Source organism: Zingiber officinale, chromosome 2A (genome assembly GCF_018446385.1).
Source record: "Zingiber officinale cultivar Zhangliang chromosome 2A, Zo_v1.1, whole genome shotgun sequence".
Classification (NCBI taxonomy): Eukaryota; Viridiplantae; Streptophyta; class Magnoliopsida; order Zingiberales; family Zingiberaceae; genus Zingiber; species Zingiber officinale.
Window position 1 is genome coordinate 104,510,487 of NC_055988.1, and position 18,879 is coordinate 104,529,365.

Sequence of the window (18,879 nt, forward strand, 5' to 3'; positions counted from 1 at the left end):
AACCCAGTAGAGAAGAAGAGCAAAAGAAAGAAGAAGAGAAATAAAAAAAAGCAGCCTTTTATTCAATTAGTGCTTTAGCTTGATCTTTCAGTACCTCAATTTCTCAACTGCTAGGGTTTCGACAGCTTGGGATTTGCATGAGTAATCTTAATTTCTAGGTGGTCTGAACTCTGAAGAGTTAGAGAAATAAAACAAAAAAGTAAAGTAAAGAAAAAAAAAAGTGGGTCATTAATTAGTAGTTTTGGTTTAGATTTTGCTTTGTTGTAGTTATGTACTGCCTTTATTGTGGTCTATGAACTATTCCTCCAAACAAAACCATCTCATTCTTGGGCCCTCATCTGCCTTCCTCTTCTCTTTAACTTGATATATATCCAGCTAGCTCAGCAGGAATTAGGTGGTGGTGCATGTGTATTAGGTTTCTTGGTCTCACTCACATGTTCTAGTACATAGTTGCTTGGTCGTATAAAGGCATGCCCAGCTCTTATATGGACAGAAAGAGAAGAAGAAGCCATGAAGAGAAGAGAAGATGCTTGTGGATTGTGGTGGAAGTGTGCTATCTAGGGCAAGTAGCAAATGAAGAAGAAGAGTACAGGTGAAATGGATGTGCCTGGCTCCCTGTATGCCACACACATAGATCAATCCATCTAGTGATTGTCTAATCTGGGTGGCATGCAAGGAGTCAAGCATGCCTCTCTCTCTCTTTTATCTCTCTCTTTCTCTCTTTCTCATGAATTAATGGTGATGCATATGATACACAGGCATTGATAGAAGTTGAGCTTTTTTTCCTTTTGCATGAATAGACTTAATTAGGAGGAGTCCTATGCATATATTGTGGTTAAAGAAGTTCTGTGACTTTAAGTCTTTGATCATCTTTTGATAGAGATAAATAGATAGGTAACAAGGCAAAGGGCTAGTTAGATTTTGCATAGAAAAAAAATTGGTTGTAACTTGTAAGAGAAGAGAAAATTGGAAGAAAAGTAGCTAGCTAGATGATATAATATAGATGGCTAATGCATTAATTCAAGAATTGCTAAATTGACTTGATTTGAGTATGTAGTTTCTTCTTGACTATGTTTAAACTTGTAAAATCTTCTCTCTCTCTCCCTATTTTATGTTTATCTATATTTAGTGAAGTCATTGTTTTGGTAGCTACTACTCTAACTAAGAGAAATCACCTGCATATCCAATCGGTCGAAAAGAAAGTAGTTGTTTAAGCTTTTCAACATGATTGATTTTAATCCTTGCATTAATAAATGTGTATCATCTTTTGCTAATTAACTTGATGATAACTTATAATTGCTTAATTATAATAGTGGCCGCGGCAACATTGTGGATCTTGAAAGATCATATCAAGTGCTTCGATGGTCATAATAGGAGAAGTAGAATGGTTCATCTCCGCGAGACAGGAGAAGGCATTGTGGGATTGAGGCCGATCGAGTGGGGTTAGGATGAAGCATTGGTAAGTGAGCATTTTGATTATTTCACTCTATTGTCATCCACGTTTGTTTGTCATTCTCCTTCGTCCTACGAATGAATATATCAATAGGGATGTCCTTTCTCTTCGAGGTAAGCATAGCCTTTGCGAGGTGGTCAGATGTAAAGCTTTTTAAGAAAATTGGACAAGTTTAAGGTATGATGTACTGGTATTGTTAGGATAGGTATTTCTTCGATAGTCACACATGAAATGTAAATATATTTGTTTTGGACAAAAGGGTTAAAAAGACCTTTTATCCCAAAAGAATTATCAAGAGCATTTTTTTTGAAATAATATTCTCAAAATTCTTTCAAAAGTATTTCAATGTGATAAAAAATGTTTCAATGTGTAATTTTTATTAAATATATATATATATATATATATATATATATATATATATATATATAAGATATAAATGTTTTTTATATTACAATCATTTTATTTACACTTTCAAGATATATGATTTTGTGTTACCTAAGTATAAATTCAAAGGAAACCATTTAGTAACAAATGATACTCTATTTAATTTCTTTATAAAAAAATAAAGCACATGATCATATTTTTACACCCCTAGTACTTTATTATATGTGATAATGCATAACTTGAGTAACCATCTTTATCACTGCTATTTATAAGAGTGCTAAAGGGTATACTCCATTATCCTAATTTATTTCCTCCATATTGATTCTAGGATGGACTAATGGGGGTGCTGAAGGTGAGCACTTCGCCTTTTGCCGCTAAAGTGCATACTATGTCCCCGGCTAATGGTGTGATTGTAAATAGTAGGGTGGAATACTCATGCAATGAGGGTTCAATTCTCACGCTGAGTACTTTCAAATGCTCGCGGTGCTCGAATCATTCGTAATGTTGGGTCGTCAACTAGGACTCATCTATACTTTTTAATTTATTCTAGTGATCAGTAAAAAATTTTCGTGAGACCGAGTCAGTCATCTCAAATTAAGTAATTTAACAAGCTGGATATCTGAATTAAAAAAAATATAGCTTACAACTATATTTTAGTAAAATATAATTTTGTACTTTCCAAATGTAAAACTTAAATAAAATGAGACGACTTTTCAATCTGATGGAGCCAAGCTACTCAGACTTGAGATTGATGGTGTTAGCCCTACCCTGTTAGATACTAGTAGCAGAGCCGGCCCTAGAGAGGTTAAGGTGGGGCTGACACATAGGGCCCCACCTTTGGTAGGGCCCAATTTTTTTAAGTAATTGTTTTATATTTTTTTAATGTAAAGACTAACAAAATAGTCCCCATGTTTATTAAAAAAATAATAAATTAAAAGAACCTAATTATAAATTCTAAAATATTATAATTTTTTTTTATAAAAGTATCCCAAAAAAGAGAAAAATAAGCTGATCTTATCTTCCTCTTTCACATAACTTTTTCTATTTTTATCTCCTTAGATCTTGATCTTCCGGAACCCACTTTTGCTCATCCTCAAACTCTTCGTTCATGCCAATAGTCACCGTTGATGCCTTCCCAGTTCTCACATTGTGACTTCCAGCATCATCATCGTCGCATCATCGCATTGCCACATCGTCGCTTTTCCTATTTTTATAACATTGATTTTATTATATTTTTATATGAATACGAAGTGCTTATTTTTTTTTCACCGGATCTTCAAAGTCTAGGACTGGCCCTGGCTGGCAGGCTCTTGTGTGTTGCTGGTTCACTCAGGTAGATGTGGTTGGATGGTGTGCTGTGTTTGATTGTTATGGTTGTTGGGGTTTGAGTTGGTACTCATGATTAATGGGATACTTCGTTGGTACTCAAGCTAGTTGTTGGCACGTAAGATCGTGCAAAACATGTATATTTGGTAACATGGATACCGTCTTGAATCTGATACTCCATCAGAAATAATATATGAGTGGGATAATGGTTACTTATTGTCCTCTCGAATCTGATACTTCATCTTTTTTTATGATATATTTACCTTTTTTTATATATATAAAAAAAGTATGCATCAAGATTGTACACTCTCCGAGTGTCAAAACTCAAGAAAATTGAGTCGATCGCAACCAATAATATTTCATAGTGCCTTATGTGAAAATAAAGTAGCTTGAACATCTAATTTGTAACATTACATTTCACCAAAATATAATTTTGAAGTATAAAATTGAAGCATATGTTGATATTAACAGAGAGCTTTTCTATTTTGCCCGCACAGATGTGGTGTTGTGGTAAAACATTTAGCGGAAGTTTGAACACTTGAATTATATAACTACTAGTTATAGACGAACTAAGAGAATAGACTATCTATCTCTATGATTAGTTAAGCGAAACTTGGACATCTGAATTATCTAACTACTAGTTATAGACGAACTAAGGGAAAAGAGTGTCTAGTGTCTACCTCTTGGATTAGTTAGGCAAAGCTTGGACACTTGAATTATTCTAAAAGAAAAAACTTTTCTACTTAGCATAAAATTGACTGCTAGTTGTCAGATGAGTGAGATTCAATAGATGATCCAATTTCAAAATGAGGCTCTAATATGACACTTTACTTAGTAGAGAAAACAAAGGAAAGATGTCTACCTCTAAAATTAGTCGGATGAAATTTGGACACCTAAATTGATATATAATTGCATTAGAAAAACTCAAGGAATTTGCACTGTTCATTAAATAGGCCAGTGTCCCCCTAATAATTGTTCCTCATGAGAATAGTGAATGGTGCAGGGTGGTCCAATGTACTATCATGGTCAAATCCTCTCTCTCTCTCTCATTATTTTGCAAGGTGGAGGAGGAAGTGAGGAAGCCGAAGGTGTTGCCAACTTCCCACCAATAGAGGCACAGATTGGTGTTGAGTGCAGAAACATATGAATACATACATTGGTACTCTACTTTTTTGCATAGCTTGTTGTTGGTGACAGTGCGAGCAGGAGCAGAGGCCCAAGTGTTTTTGTTGCAGAGAGTTGCAGCTTTCTACACTTCCAAGGCTCTCTCTACTCCACCAGCTTGATCCCATCCATGCAACCACGCAGATGCAAGCAATCAATGCACCTCACTCTCTCTCTATCAGTCTCCATGTGTTTTCAGTTTTGTATAGCAACCCTCACTGTAAATAATTGCTGCCAATGCACAATGCAGTCCTCTTCTTCTACTTTATATCCAGAGGGATCAGTTAAGGTTAGTTCACACTGGAGGTTCTAATGGGAGTTAGATGAACTCAAACCTCTACCGAGACCTCTTTACAAAATGATCTTTCAGACAAAGCTCAAAACAAGCTGTGCCTACTTTGCCCTGCTGGCACATGACAGTGTCAGTTGAGACCTCAATGTCTGGACAATTATACTTAGTTGTAAAGCAGGTTCAACAACCAAGACATCAAAGAAATTACCCAACAACCTAAGAAGATGACAACAGGTTAACTCAAATCCAGAAGAACAGGTAAATAAGACAGAGATGTTCTGCTACTATCTACATATACCTTTCAGCACTGTGATAAAAGAGTACCAAGTTATATATGCACCCTAAAAAGTATTGCTGTTGTGAGCATTGTTTGTTAACTGGACCACCAGGACCATTCCTGGCCTGACTGTCTCACTTTCACAATTTTTTCTCTCTGGAGAAACCACCTGCTGTGCTCTTCCTGTTGATGTTGATGCGACCACAGCTTTTAGGGCCACCTGAAACATGGACCACTGAGCTATTTCCAGGTCATAACTCATCACTTTATATCCAGACTACTCATCTGTTTCTCATTGACCACAGAAAATAACTTGAGAAAATGAGATACTCATTCTGAGTCTGAGTAATACAGGCCTTCTTGGGCACCTTGTGAGCAATGTAATCAGAGTGCCAACCTCAAAAAGAGTGTCAAACTTGGCTTTGTTTCTGGCCAAAGTATATAGTGGCAACAAGAGTCATATTAGTCGAAACATACAAACTCAAAGGAGTTCAAAAGGATATAAGGACAACCATACCAGCCATCACAATTTGCATTTTGAGAGAAAGGAACCTACCTGCCACAAAAGTTGAGGAAAATGACAACAGAAAAAGTACTTAGAGGTACAGGTCTGTTGCAGGTAAATGGAATGGCATACAATAGTCAGATAACACCAGGAGGATGCTTGTATACATATTTAGTTGTGAAGGAAGCAGATATCAAGATTCAACAAGCATAGAGACAAGTGATAGCTGGAAATAGTTGTTGATGAATCTAGCACATGCTTCACACAGACAAGTTGAATCTATAGAATAATCAATTCAATCTTTCACAAATAAAATGTCTGGAAGTGCATGAGTCAAGCTCCAACAATGCAATGCCCAATAAAATCACAATATCTATCAGATTTAAGTCAAACAGGCACGAAACAGCTGCACCTGCGTATGCAATCGCAAATCCATCCTATACTTGTGATGCACAATCTACCATTTCTTACAAACAAGTCCATGATCATTTAAACCACTCGAACCCAATTGAACGGGCTAAATGGGTACCAAAAAAAAAAAAATCAAATACAAAAGTCTACTAGTCCTTTAATCTAAATTGCTCCTCAATTAGAAAAGTAGTTGACTGAAGGTTATCGAGTCAGGAAGAGCTTGGCCAAATTGGGCTAGGGATTAGGCTTAACAAGGCCAAACTTCTCGGAGCTCAGTCAAAGTGGGTTAAGCTCGGTCGAGTTGTTGGTAGCTGGTTTGGGATGAATTCATGTGAACTTGACTTGGGTGTAGCTAGGGATTGCAAGGGGACTAAGTTGTTGCAAGTTTCTAGAAGGCTAATCCAAGTAATTAGTGATGAGTTGTTTTCCATAAGATACCCACAACTTTGTGGATCATTGTTGTTATTCTCTCCTCCACCTAAAAGTCGCTTTGGAAGCTAAGTGACCCTTAGCCCCTTTTTATCAGCCTCAAAGTGAGTGTCCGGCCAATAGCAAAGCATCACGTGGTCAGAATGTCTAGGTGAATCTAGCCTGTCTCTTTGGTAAACTTTGATTAGTCATATGTCACCTTTCTACTAGTTGGCTTTGTGGCACACAAGTGAGATTCACATTCTTGATCTCAACTATTTATATGTGCACTCATCCACAGCTCCTAGGGTTAGTGAGACGAAAAGGAAAGACAATCCAAAATGCAAGAGCAAAGCTCACGGTTAATGTTGTCCAAAAAAATGATTAATAAAATTCAATAGTTAGTTCACATATCCATAATATTTAAATAGGGTAATGCTAAAAGGAAGTGAGTGGAAGAGAAAAACTCTACTCCTTAATCCTACATCCTAAACATAAAGATGATAATTCTTTTTTGTTTGATAAATAAAAATATATTAAATCCAATGAAAAAGAGTACAACCAAGATTAGGTAACTTCAATCACCATCATCTACCATCCCACAATCTAGGGAACTATTTATGTCTGACACAACTTTGGATCAGAGCATACTCCAAATGACTGGTATCCATGAGTTTGTAAATCCTGAAGATCTTCTCAATGTCTAACATTCTAACTGTCCTTCTCCGAAGAAATTACTATTCCTCACTTGCCAAACATAGTGAATCATGGAAGACACCTTTGTTAACAACTTACTCCCTTGATAATATCACCCGAAGACTCACATCGGTAAGTACCCTGGGTTAGTTTTGATGTTAATCAACCGAGTTAAGTTAATTATGTCATATGTATTTGATGTCTTGTGTCTAAGTGTACAGGAACTTAGGAACAAAATAAGTTAAGGGGAAGATGTAGCAAACGAAAAGGATCGCACAAGAAGGGAGTCGACGGGTTCGATGCATCCAATGGACGAAGAGTTATGGAAGAGTACACCGATGCATCCAAGGGATGAGAAGCCGGGAGGAAGTCTACACGAGAGGAAGGATGAAGTTGGGTTCGGGTGAACTCAACTTTAGACGGTCGGAATATCACCCAAGCGAGAAGAACGAATAATGAAGAATGGTCAATAGTTGTGGTTGACCATTCCAAGCACTTCCAATTGACCGAAGGTGCCCTAATGAAGTGATGACTCGAGACGCCTCCGATTGATCTGAGGCGCTTCGTATGCAATGAAGAATCATTGTTAGCTGCGGGATATGAGGCACCTCCAATGAACCGAGGCGCCTCTAAAGAGCTAGAGTCGTTGCCATCGAGATAAGCAATGGATTCTAGCTCAACACAACTGAGGTGCCTCTGATGAACTGAGGCACCTCCGATATGCCAGATCAGACGGTAAATTTTGTGATGAGGATAAAACGTTATCCAGTTGGAAGTGCCTCCAAATGTTTGGGGCACCTCTGAAGTGTCATGTCTGTAGGACCGTTGGACCGGCTAGAAGGGGGGGTTGAATAGCCCTGTAAAAATCAAAACGCAAATACCCTTCTCGAACTCTTAAACTAACACTTGTAAAATAATCAAAGCAATAAACTAAGATTAGAAAAGAAAACGAGGCACCAGGTTTGATTTGGTTACAACCGGGGAGGTTGTTAATCCAAGAAAGATGATGTACACTAGAATTTCTCCTTTAGGCGGAGAAGCCTCTTACAAAGTTGAAGCGCACAACAGAAGCTAACTACAGAAAGCGTACAAGTGTTTGAAAGAAATTCGTGAGTTCTGAATTAATTAAAAGCTTCTGGACCAAGGCTATATTTATAGGCTTGGTCGGGGCGCCTGGAAGGGTTCCGGGCGCCCTGGGGGATAAAATTTTATCCCCCAACGTTCAGATCGAGTTTTGACTCGATCTGGTCAAAATACTGGGTCCAGGCGCCCGGAAGGGTTCCGGACCCTTCCGGGCGCCCTGGGCTGCTCCGGGCGCCCGGAAGGATTCCGGGCACCCCGGGCTGCTCCGGGCGCCCCGGAGCCCAAAGTCAACCAACGTTGACTTTTTCATCCGGGGACCACTGCTCCGGTTTGGTTCGGCTCGGTCCGGGTCTTCTACTCCGGATTCGCTTGCTTGGGTGATCTCTGCTACCCGGAATAGGGCTCACCCGAACCCAAGTTCCGGTCTTCTCGAGCGGACTTCCCTCCGGCTTTTTGTCCCTCAGAATCGCTGCGTGTTTCCTTCTCATCCGCCGGCGTACTCATCCGCAGTCTTCGTCCCTCGGATGCACCGCGTGCCGTCCTTCTCGCTAGCTGCGTCTCTTGCTCCCCGAGCAATCTTCCGCTCCGGCTTTCGTCCCTCGAAACCACCGCACGCTTCCTTCTCGTCCGCCGGTGTACTCTTCCGCAGCACCTCGTCCCTCGGACTGCCGTCCTTCACGCTAGCTGCGTCTTCCACTCAACTACCTGTGCTCCTAAGCTCCTGTACACTTAGACACAAGGTTAAATACACACAGGACCTAACTTAACTTGTTGATCACACCAAAATAATCTTGGGGTTCCAACAATCTCCCCCTTTTTGGTGTGATCAACCCAAGTTAAGCTAGGGTTAAAATAGACATAAAATAAAATTAAGTAAATTAACTTAATTTGCAATTTAAGTGCAAAAAGATAGAAAAGATAAAAAAAAATTAAATCTATCTACCTCCCCCTAGACTTATACTTTCCCTTCTCCCCCTTTGATCACAAAAAAAATGGGGTTCCAAGAAAAAACAATCTAAGGGTTAAAAATTTAGAAAAAAAAATTCTAGTTTCAAGAAAAAGTTTTTTTTTTTGAGAAAAACTTAGGAATTTTTGAGAATTTTTCTGAGTAAGAAAAATCCTAAGTAACAAATTTGTGAAATAAATTAAAAAAAATCCTAACTTAAATTTTTGTGAGTTTTTTAGCCAAAAAAAAGAAATGACTTAAAAAAAATCATTCTAAGTAAGTAAATTTCTAAATTAAAATAAAATATTTTGAATAACCTTTTTAAAGCACTAATTAATTCTTGTATTAATGCTTTATTAGTAAGTTAATTAAACATTTATTTCAATATTTTGGCTTCCAGGTCGTGGCGAGGCACTAGGCCTTCTTTGTTATTAGAGCAACAACCACTTCCTTGACAAAGCCTCATAAAGAAATTCTTTATTTAATTTTCTCACTTAAAGCGATAATTTTAATTTTACAATTTAGTTTAGGCATGATTTAGGAACCCAATATAGGTTCCACTCTACTGGATTAATTAAAAAGCTTTTAGGGACATATTTTCTTGAAATGTTACTAATTTGTCCCGGATGATATTTAAAATACCAATTTAAATTATTAAATCTTCTAAAATTAGTTTTAGACGAACATGCATAGTTTTTCAAGTTATCTACTTGAATTTTCAAATCATCATTTTCAAGTTTCAAATTTTCATTTGCTATTTTTAATTTATCTAATTCTTCTAAGGGACAAGACTTAGCTAGAATTACTTTTAAATTTTTATTTTCACTTTCTAATTTGCAGCAATCTTTTGTTAAAAGTTTAACGAACTTAAGCATTTTATCGGGAGGAAGAGATCGTACCTGACTTACCTTGTCAATCTCGTTGTCCGTTTCTCCCCCTGAGCTGCTGCTTTCTTCCGACGTGTCTCCCCCTTCATCGATGCTCTCGATGCTCATTTCGGAAGAGCTTGAATCGCAGTCGTCGTCTTGATGACTCGCCATCAGTGCGAGTCCGGAGAATGTTTCGACTTCCGATTCGGACGACATATCGTCCCACGTCGCCTTCAGGGCCTTTCGTTTTTGGATAGGCTTCTTACCCTTTTCCTTGTCTTTGTTCTTCATCTTGGGACAGTTGTCCTTGACATGCCCTTCTTCGTCGTAATGGTAGCAGCGGATTGTTCTTTTCTTTCTACCCTGTGGATGGTTAGTTTTTCTAGAATTGTATAACTTCTTAAATCGTCTTACCATCATTATCATTTCCTCATCGTCGAGAGAAGATTCCGATTCAGGTTCATCTCTCGAAGCTTTGAGGGCGACGTTGTTCTTTGGCTCCCTCATTCCTGCACATCTTGACTCATGCACTTCAAATGTTGAAAAAAATTCTTCTAATGAAATTTTTTCTAAGTCCTTCGAAATGTAAAAAGCATCTCCTAGTGATGCCCATTTTGAATTTCTAGGGAAGGAATTTAAAGCGTACCTGAGCGAATCTCGATTACTTACCTCTTCTCTGAGATTCGAAAGTCCGGTGATGAGCTCCTGTATCCTCGAGTGTAGATGTGCAATTGTTTCACCTTCTTCAAGACGGAGGTTGGTGAGCTGGTTGCGAAGTAAGTCCCGTCTCGCAAGCTTGGCTTCGGATGTTCCTTCGTGTAATTCAAGGAACTTCTCCCAAAGCTCCTTTGCCGAGTTGTAGGTGCCGACACGGTTGACTTCTTGTGGCGGAAGTACGGTTAGCAGATGGAATTCTGCTTTCTTGTTTGCCACGTACTTGGCCTGCTCTTTCTTTGTCCATTGATTTTTCGCTTTGCCCTCGGGAGCTTCAAAACCGAGTTCCATTGTTAGTAATAAATCAAAATCGCTATCGAAAAATACCTCCATGTGCTTCTTCCAGCTTGCAAAGTCCCCCTCGAATTTTGGTGGGTGGATGTTAGATCCGACCATCTCGTTGCTTCGTTCGGCGGTTAGTCCTCCTGAAGCGTCTCGGCTCTGATACCACTTGTAGGACCGTTGGACCGGCTAGAAGGGGGGGGGTTGAATAGCCCTGTAAAAATCAAAACGCAAACACCCTTCTCGAACTCTTAAACTAACATTTGTAAAATAATCAAAGCAATAAACTAAGATTAGAAAAGAAAACGAGGTACCAGGTTTGATTTGGTTACAACCGGGGAGGTTGTTAATCCAAGAAAGATGATGTACACTAGAATTTCTCCTTTAGGCGGAGAAGCCTCTTACAAAGTTGAAGCGCACAACAGAAGCTAACTACAGAAAGCGTACAAGTGTTTGAAAGAAATTCGTGAGTTCTGAATTAATTAAAAGCTTCTGGACCAAGGCTATATTTATAGGCTTGGTCGGGGCGCCTGGAAGGGTTCCGGGCGCCCTGGGGGATAAAATTTTATCCCCCAACGTTCAGATCGAGTTTTGACTCGATCTGGTCAAAATACTGGGTCCGGGCGCCCCGGGCTGCTCCGGGCGCCCCGGACTGTTCTGGGCGCCTCGGAGCCCAAAGTCAACCAACGTTGACTTTTTCATCCGGGGACCACTGCTCCGATTTGGTTCGGCTCGGTCCGGGTCTTCTACTCCGGATTCGCTTGCTTGGGTGATCTCTGCTACCCGGAATAGGGCACACCCGAACCCAAGTTCCGGTCTTCTCGAGCGGGCTTCCCTCCGGCTTCTCGTCCCTCAGAATCGCTGCGTGTTTCCTTCTCGTCCGCCGGCGTACTCATCCGCAGTCTTCGTCCCTCGGACGCACCGCGTGCTGTCCTTCTCGCTAGCTGCGTCTCTTGCTCCCTGACCAATCTTCCGCTCCGGCTTTCGTCCCTCGGAACCACCGCACGCTTCCTTCTCGTCCGCCGGTGTACTCTTCCGCAACACCTCGTCCCTCGGACTGCCATCCTTCACGCCAGCTGCGTCTTCCACTCAACTACCTGTGCTCGTAAGCTCCTACACACTTAGACACAAGGTTAAATACACACAGGACCTAACTTAACTTGTTGATCACACCAAAACAATCTTGGGGTTCCAACAATGTCAACAACGATCACTTTTGACCAGTGAACTATCAATAGAGCTTTAGAGCTAGTTGTTATGAATACACTCATACTTTCATTTCCATTTCTGTTCTGTCAAAGTTTGTTCTTTTAATTGTTGTAAGGGGCTTCTCTGCCTTCGACTTGTCAAGGAAGGAGATCTTTCAGTGAGCTATCATTGCCTTGAATTAGCAACCTCCCCGATTATAAATCAAGTAAATTCTAAGTCTCTACTTTCTTTTATGTTTTTTTTTATCTAACTTATAGTGTGTCCTTGCTAAGTAGAAAGTAAGAGATTTTGAACTTCAAATCTATAGCTATTTACCTCCTCTAGCCAATCCACCCGATCCAAAAAGTGGTATCAGAGTCCAACCATCTTAAAAGGACTAACCATCAACTAAAGTAATAATAAAAATAGTCAAATTAACCATTCACCCATCAAAATTAGAGGAGAAATTCACGCCGTGGAAGCGTTGAATGGAAGTATTTTTTAAAACTAACTATAAAATATGGTTTTAAAGAGCTTAAGGACGAGAATAGAGAAGAAAAGGAAGAGCACCTCTAGAAAAAAAAAATAGACAGAGTTCATGACAAATGGGGAAGCTGAGTTCTATCGTCTAAGCATATTATTGCCTAACCGGATCTGCACCTACAATTCCGCCAAAGAACTCTGGGAAAAGTTCTTAGAGCTTCATGAGGGAACCTCGGCGATCAAGTTGGCTAGACGAGATGTACTCTGCAACAAACTCAGCAACCTCCAACTGGAGAATGGTGAGTTAGTTGCTCAACTCCATGCAAAGCTCAAGGAACTGATTACCGGACTCACCAACCTCGGAGAAACAGTGTCAAATCAGGATTCTCTCCAATATGCATCAAATGCATTTCCAAGAACCCCGAAATGGACATCAATTGTAGACTCCTACTACATCTCCAAAAACCTCGAGGTAAGTAGTTTAGAAAATTTATTTTCGATTTTAGAATTATACGAATCTCGATGTTAAAGACTAAGTAAAGGAAAGGAGTTGAATAAGAAGCTAGCACTTAAATCTAAGAAGAACGAACCAGATTCAGAGTCATCTCTTGACGAAGATCAAGGGACTTATCTAGTAAGGAAAATGAGTCAATTTTTAAAAACTAACAATTTTGATAAAAAAAAACAAGTGACAAAGCCACTTTAGAGGAAAAAGAATAGAAACATAAGATGCTATAGCTATGACCAAGAAGGTCACAACAAGGACAACTGTCCAAGATTGAATAATAAAAGAAAAGAAAAGGACAAAGAGTCAAGAAGGTCCAAGCAAAGGAACCTTAAAGAGACATGGTGAGAGTAGTCAACAGAAGAATCTGAGACAGAAGAATATACTGGACTAGCACTAATGGAGAACCACCAAAGATCATATGACAAAGACACCTTAGCAGAGAGCATCGATGAAAGGGAATTAAAGCATTCACTTGTGAGTTCAACATGATAAGTGAGGTACAACTCTTGTTAGAGTAATCCCAATGGTTCGGTGTGACCATGTGTTTTGATTTTTGGGCAAAGGATTTAAGTTAGGTTTACCCTTGTATTTGATATGTGTATATAAATGTGCAGATTTGCAAGATACACATATGACTCAGCTTGATGGCTTCGAGTTCGGTGAAGGATGGAGTACCCGAGGGATCATGGACAAGACAGCAAGGACAAGGGCTAAGGGAAGCGACTTCGAGGCATACGCGAAGGATGACATTGGGGATAAGCCACGAGCTCAGATGCATCCAAGGGACGAGAGCCAAAGAAAGTAGGCTTGAAGGCAAGAGGTCAAGACTGCAAAGAAGAGTCAAGTGAATCGTAAGGGTGAGGGTCTGAGTGCTGAGAGACTATACTCAGGACACCAGTCGACTGATACTTTCATCATTCGACTTGTTCAGTAGACTGGGTAGTCGACTGGGAGTAAACAGAATGCTTCTGTTCGCTCGGATAGTGTGGAACAATTGATTGATACTTTCACCAGTCGACTGGTATTGAGCCTTTGGAATGTAACGATCGAAATTCCATAGAGGACAGTCGACTAGCCCTTTCACCAGTCGATTGGTAAGCAGAGTTTTCCAACCCGTGGCCTATATAATCAAGGCTTGGAAGCTTGGTTAAAGTTGGTGAAATTAGTGGTGGTTAACCCTAATTAGTAGTCAACAAGTTCTCAAATGTTATTTGCAATCCAAGAGGTCATGGTTAGTGTCGTGATGAGATTTCTCCACCCACAAGGAGACTTGAGATAGCCAAAATTTGTCGGGGGCTAATCCACCGACGGATAGGGATCGCCCACCTCAAGGACAAGCCATGGAGTAGGAGTCATAATCTCCAAACCATGTTAAACGACGTGTAGTGGTTTGCATTTCTTGTCTTTTAGTTTAGCTTTCCTTGTTTATATTAGTTTGTATTTCTACTGCGCGAGCTAATATTGTAGGAAGAAGCGATAGAATTAGGAGTGTCGTCTATCCAACCCCCTTCTAGTCGCCATCAGATCTCCTACAACTCTTACCAATGACAAATTATATGATACAATAAAAATATTGTCTAGATCTTTATGTAAATCTAGAAGCAAGTTGCTTGGATTGAGAAAAGGAAAAAAATTAACTGTAGAAACTAAATTGGAAGATGCATGCTTAGAACTAGAAAAGTTCAAAAATGAATATAAAAAATTTTAAAAAAAAATAGTGGAAACTCAAAAATTAGAGTTAGAACAATTTTCTATAAATTTAAACTCATTTTTGAATATTCTTGCAAGAAATATTAAAAATTATGAAGGCTTAACTAGTATTTAAGAAATCATAGGGAAAAATTAGAAAATTTTCAAATCTTAATATTCCATGAAAATACTTGGTAAATTAAGTAGGTATAAATTTATTTTAGATTCCAAAATATATTCTATCCTATTAAATTATCTTTATTTGCATGCTGAAAATTAATTTACTTTAATTATTGGTAAAAATATTTTTTTTAACTTTCTTTTCAATTTTCTTTAGGTTTAAATTTTTTATGATAAACAAATTAGCAAAAAAATATTATAAAAATTTTCCACTAATAAATAAATTTTTATGAATTTTTTAATGAAAATTGAATTTTTAAAATTAAAAATTTTTGGAAATTAATTTTTGAAAAACTTGATTTTTCTACAAATAACTATTATATTTTAAATGTTCAAAAAACTTAACAAGTTGGTTTGACATTGAAATCTATTTTTAAGTATTTATTTTCAAAAATACCTATTTTTACAATAAAAAATATTTTCCCACTAACATAAAAATATTTTTCTCATGATTTTTTTTCTATAATTAGTTTGATTATATTTAACATTAAAAAAATTGTATTTTTTAAATATTAAAGATAAATTTTAAATTATTTTTGATAAATCTGAGGTTTAATTCTTAAATATTATTTTATTTGTAAAATAATTACGGTAAAAATACACAACCTTGGATTACCTATGTACATCCCTTAGAATTTTTTTCAAACTTTTTTCCTCTACTATTTTCATTCTTTTTTATGTTTTGATGTGATCATAGGGGGAGAATAATGTTAAATTAAGGAAAAGGACTTAATTGCAAAAAATTATGTTAGTATAATTTTTTTTTGGTTTTTTATATACAATTTCATGTTTTATTTTCCTAATTTTAACTTGAGTTGATACACATAAAAAAGGAGAAAATTGTAAGTATCCCGTGTTAGTTTTGATATTGATCAACTGAGTTAAGTTAGGTCTTGTGATGTCTTGTATCTAAGTATACAAGAATTTCGGAAGAGTAGAAGTCAGTAGAAGATGCAGCAAATGAGAAGGATGACAAGGAAAGGAAGTCGATAGGCTTGGTGCATTCGAGAGACGAGAAGCTACAGAAGAGTATACCGATGGAGTAAGAAAGATGCACGCGGTGCATTTGAGGGATGAGATGCCAAGAGGAAGTCTACTTGAGGAGAAGGTCGAAGTTGGATTAGGGTGAGCTCAACTCCGGACGGTCGGAGCATCACCCAAGTAAGCGACATGAAGAATGGTCAATAGTTTGGTTGACAATTTCAGAAGCCCCCAATTGACCAGAGGTGCCTTGATGAAGTAAAGACCCGAGGTACCTCCAATTGATCCGAGGTGCCTTGCATGCATTGAAAAACCACTATCAGCTACAGGACATGAGGCATCTCAGATGAATTGAGGTGCCTTTGATAAACCGAGGCACTTCCAAAGAGCTAGAGTCGTTGTCGCAAAGATAAGCAATAGATTCTAGCTCTACACAACCGAGACACCTCCGAGGAACCGAGGCACCTCCAATACTACCAGATCAGCTGGTAGACATTGTTATGAGGATAAAACTTTATCTCGTTGGAGGCACATCAAAGTGTTGGAGGAGCCTCCGAAGTGTCACATTAGTAACAATCACTTTTGACTAGTGGGCTATAATAAAGCCCTAGAGCTAGTTGTTGTGAATACACTCGTACTTTTATTTCCATTTCTGTTCTGACAAAGTCTATACTTTCAAATGTTGTAAGGTGCTTCTTTGCCTTTGACCTTGTCGAGGAAGGAGATCTTTCAATGAGCTGTTATTGCTTTAGATTAACAACATCCCTGGTTGTAAACCAAGTAAATTCCAAGTTCCTACTTTCTTTTATGTTATTTTTATCTAATTTATAGTGTGTCCTCGCTAAGTAGAAAGCAAGAGATTTCAAACTTCAAATTTTCAAGCTATTCATCCCCTTTAATCGGCCCACCCAATTCAATAACATTATCCGCTTATATGTAGACATCTCCTGTCGCATATAAAGTCAGTCTATAATCTTTCTCCATAACTTCACAATAGGGGGACACCTAAAGACCTCCTGTGACTCTAGCATCTAATGACAGAAGGTGCACAACTGATCCTCCAAAAACTCTTGTATGTTTCCAATGGGAAGACGTCATTGCCCTAGCATCCAGAATGTAATTCCATAACTCGATTGAATAAATATCTTCCACACTGTCCAGACCCATGGATTTTTAGGAATAGGTTGCCTAAAGAAGTCATAAGCTCGAGTTACTCCATCGTCCCAAACAAACCAATCTATTAGTATTTGTCCAACAACCTCCAGTATCCCAATAGCCAATGGGATAAGATCCCGTATCTAAAACAACCACTTAATTGGAAAATCTATGTGGACGACATCCCAAGACCATATATATGTGCCTCAAGTATGTGTAATGCGCGTACTTTATCCAAAGCACATCCTCCTTGGTTTGTATCCATCGTAACACTTTTAGCCAAGAGGGCTAAGTTCCAAGCATGCAGGTTTTAAAATCCCAAACCTCTTTAATCCTTGGGCCTTCACATATCTACCCGTGAGATGAGTGGATGTGTAGATGTCCACGATCTACATATGTTTAATACGATCAATAATATCCATGGGTAATGGTAAAATGGATAACTATAAGCACTCAATTCTCTGAAGCATAGAGGTAATAATGTAGGTCCGTTGAGAATGGGGGAGAGGGAAGAGGCGGTGAATCTCGTTGCTTTAAAAACTTTTCTTTTTAAATAACTTATCGAGTATGCAATAGAAATTGAAATAAGAAGATTAACATAAAAGGGCACTTCGATTTTTACTTGGTTCGGAGCCTAGTCGACTCCTACTCCAAGAACCCATGATCCGTCGGACGTATCAATGGGTTAGTTTATAAACAATATTTCAATTACAATGATATGATAAGATATGCAATTAAGTATAATATTACCAACAAAGAAATGACAGTAGATGAAGTGTTTTGTCGGTGTTGCTCTTGACGCGGAGACTTGCTTGATGATGATCTTGGCATTGAGAATGAGAGCACAATGTAGAAGAGTCATTTTTCAGAGAAGTTCTATCGAGCTTGAATCCCCTGGCCTTCTTTTATAGGCTACATTCAGTCGATGGATAAATTGTTTCGTCGATTGATCCTATCTATCGACTGATCATTCTGTCCATCGACTGATCCCTGATCCTTCCTTGTTTGCTCTAATCTGATTAACCCGATCCTAGAAATTACGCTATTCCTTCGACTGATCCAAGTTATCTATCAAGGGAACCTTATGATGGTGATAAATCTACAAGTGCACGGAAGTATCATCAAGTAATAAAAGATATCGATCCACAAGGACTGTTGATTAAGTACTAATTGGTTTTGCACGTTGAATTATCTAAACGATCAAAGGTTGGTTCACAAGCACTAGAGAAAGATAGAGAGTTGTTGAGAGAAGAAAAAGAGAGGAGGAAATAATGAGAAAAGTGAGGGGGAGGCAGAGATATCACAGAAGGAGGTCAAAGTGATCACCAAAAGAAGGAGAGTGGTGAAAGTAATTCTAGGATTTCGATTTTACCCAAATGATTATAAACACCTAATCTATATCTATATTTGGTTTCCCATCCTTAATGGGTGTTTGCGTAGGTAGATCATCCTATGGTATTTGATGTAAACTTTTGCTTATACAATGGTGTACAACCTTAATCATGGTCTATAATGAATTAGGTTTGGTCCATTAAATTGTATGACGGCCTAAGGCTCCTTGCGGCAAGTCAGGTTTGCACTTTCGTATTCGTCCCTCCGCATTGCAGTTTTCTACGGGTTAGAAGGTAGGTTCTCCTTTTGATTCATCCCCAAACCCTTATGGGACATGAGTCTCGTACTTTTGGCATCGAGATCGTGTTAAAATAGTAGATCTGGACTATAAACACACATTTCATTGAACAAGTAACATACAAGCGTATGAAGCAAATGAAAAGATGTTTACATATCAAAAGGATTACTTTCTCTACATCATAGAATCAAGAGAACTACTCCATCACAAAGGTATTACAATTTAAAGATGACAATAAAAGCATTCATACAATCA

The 18,879-nt window shown here is 38.4% G+C and overlaps 1 long non-coding RNA gene across 1 annotated transcript; it reads left to right on the top strand.

Moving 5' to 3' along the window:
* The first annotated feature begins 375 nt into the window (after window positions 1-375).
* On the top strand, window positions 376-2,459 carry LOC122039849. Its single transcript, XR_006128407.1, has 3 exons — window positions 376-592; window positions 1,314-1,459; window positions 2,166-2,459. It is a non-coding gene; the product is annotated as an uncharacterized LOC122039849 (long non-coding RNA).
* The last annotated feature ends 16,420 nt before the right edge of the window (window positions 2,460-18,879 follow it).